Source organism: Plasmodium inui, assembly GCF_000524495.1.
Source record: "Plasmodium inui San Antonio 1 unplaced genomic scaffold supercont1.14, whole genome shotgun sequence".
In the NCBI taxonomy this organism is placed as follows: domain Eukaryota; phylum Apicomplexa; class Aconoidasida; order Haemosporida; family Plasmodiidae; genus Plasmodium; species Plasmodium inui.
This window is the reverse complement of record NW_008481848.1, coordinates 625,275-627,931: the sequence shown is the minus strand read 5'-3', so window position 1 is coordinate 627,931 and position 2,657 is coordinate 625,275.

Here is a 2,657-nt window from a genome sequence, read left to right as displayed (position 1 = left end):
AACTTACTGGATAAAGCGTAAGACATTTTACTCTTTATCTGAGGTGAAGTATCGCATTATTCGCATATTATAAATTAATACTCCATCCTCTTTAGTATCAATATATTTTATAACTATGGTTCTGAATAGAATGATTTATTCGCTCAAGACACTTCTGTTCTGGTTATATTTCACATATGAAAAGAAGTTTATAAATACAGGAGGACGTAATGGAGAATTCTTTATTGCACACCGTGTGTTGAGTGCACACATTTTGTGCACTTTAATTGCGTGCAATGGTTTTATAAAAGTGTTTGCAAATAATTCTTATAAATGAAGATAATAGACTGATTACTTTATTCTATGTAGTGCAGACTTAATTATTTTCTCTGTTCTTCGTAAATATGATTATTTCAGCAAAAATGAGAGTGAATTACAGGGCGCATATTTGTGAGCTGAATAATTAGTAATTATTATCATAAATATTTTAATGAGATATATATTTTATTTATATAAGGCTGTAATCGTACCAAATAGTTGTGTGTACTGCACGAATGAGCCACTTTTTTGTGAATAATCTGAATTCAAGATTTAAACCGAGTATAAATCTAATTGTATTTCAAGAAAAATAATTATGTTCCATCCGGAAAAATAGTTTTTGGAAAGTTTTTATAGTATTTTTTTAATCTAAATAGAATAAATTGCAGAGAAATATTTTCTTACAGCGATCTTCACTAAAAATTATTCGTTGCTTATACACCTTATTCAGCGCGTGGTGGAGTTTTTTTTTTTTTGACGCAGTGGGAAGTAGATTAAGAATTGTGTTTTTAAATAAATGTAACTTCTTTTTCCCCTTGAAATTATATATTTCGAAATTACAATTAGCCTATATTTTATAATGCTGCCGTATTAGTAATTAATTATATATTTTCCATCCTTGGCGCATTATTTGCGTAGTGTTCGCGATGTAGTACACTTTCTCACAGAGTTCATTTAGTTGTGGAGTTGTTACATCAATATTGTATGATCTGATCCACCCAATAATATATAGGATCTACACATCTGAATATGTTCCTTGATATCTCTTGTATTATGATTATTTATAGAATCCTATAGTGTGCTGTAACGCATGACACTAGGTTCTTGAGTTGATCGAACTCTATGAGACCTAACGATATTTTAAGCGACGTATTGTCACTTATGATTATAGTACGCCTACGTGAATGTATTATCAACTGATGGAATAGGGAAGTGGTCAAATAATATTATGTGAATAGTACAAACAAATTTTTTATGCGTCGGATTCCATCAATTTGCGCCTCTATTCATCGGAGCACCATTGTGAACCCTTCTTTATGTGCAAATTCTTATTTTGTGATAAATGGTGCGTAGGTGAAGATATAATTTGGGTCTATATGCAACAAATCTTGTGTATGGACTGTTCATCATCATATATCAACTAGAAGAAAGAAGTAATTAACAGAAATAGCAGAGAATATCCTTAAGAGGATTTCTGAAGATCCTAATATATTGCTATGCATTATTTAAACTTTGAATTATTTGATTTAATGTAACTGTTTATTGAACAAATTTATTCCTTATGTTTTCCGTTGTAATGGATCTAAATAGATATTGTCACATTTGTGGTGTAATATCTGCAGCACTTAACCTGTAATAGACGGCTTCAAAATTTAAAAGAAATATCGATTTTCATAATTCTATACATATCGTTGCATATGTGTATAGAAAGAATTCTTCGCATAATTTTTATTATTGTTATAAGACTGTTTTCTTATGGTGATTAGCGTTTCATCGCTTCTCTTGCATTATCTAATTTATATTTTCTTATGCATTCCTTCTGGATGCAAAAGTAATGAAATATTGCAATCTTATAATGGTTTTCCAATGTTCTCATATTTATTTGAAACATATAGAATTTGCAAACACATAGGAAGAGACACATGAATAACGATATCGAAGTGTTTTCAAAACCATATGGTAAAAACAGTATCACTACTCAAGGGAAAAAGTAAAAATAAGGGAGGCTAATTACTAAAAAGATGGGAATCTGTGTAGTGAGAATATATCGTACGGAACTTCTCTGACAATTCTGATTAGAGATAACACGATTATGGAAGGTTCCCCTCTATACATACTTTACACATTTCTGGAACAGTGAATGGTATATGTGCATAATCACATATAACTTGTGGCTTCCACCATTTCGCAATATGTAGAAATATATTATAGTTGGCGCTTACAGATGAGAAGATGCTCAAAATAGGCAGACGATATAAGGCTTCAGAGATCGCGTTATATGTTGAAAGAGTCCTATTTTTTTCTTACTCTAAGAGTATGTGCGAGAAATTTTACATAAAAATGTAAATATTCTTCTTTATTATCTCTTTTACAATGAACGTATATCTCTCATCATATTTCCTATAAGGATAACATAAAAGACTTAAGTTAGAGATTCCAGTGACTACGATAAATATTGAAGTATGCTCTTCTTCTTAGGTACTAAGTGAGCCGAGAATAGACTTCTTAACATTTTTATTTTATTTTTCTGGGTAATGTTTTCATATTATAAAAGTACTGTTAGGTATTATCGTATTTATAGAAGTATATAATTTTACAGAGTGAAAGAGTTAAGAACAATACCTTTCTTTCTGATATAT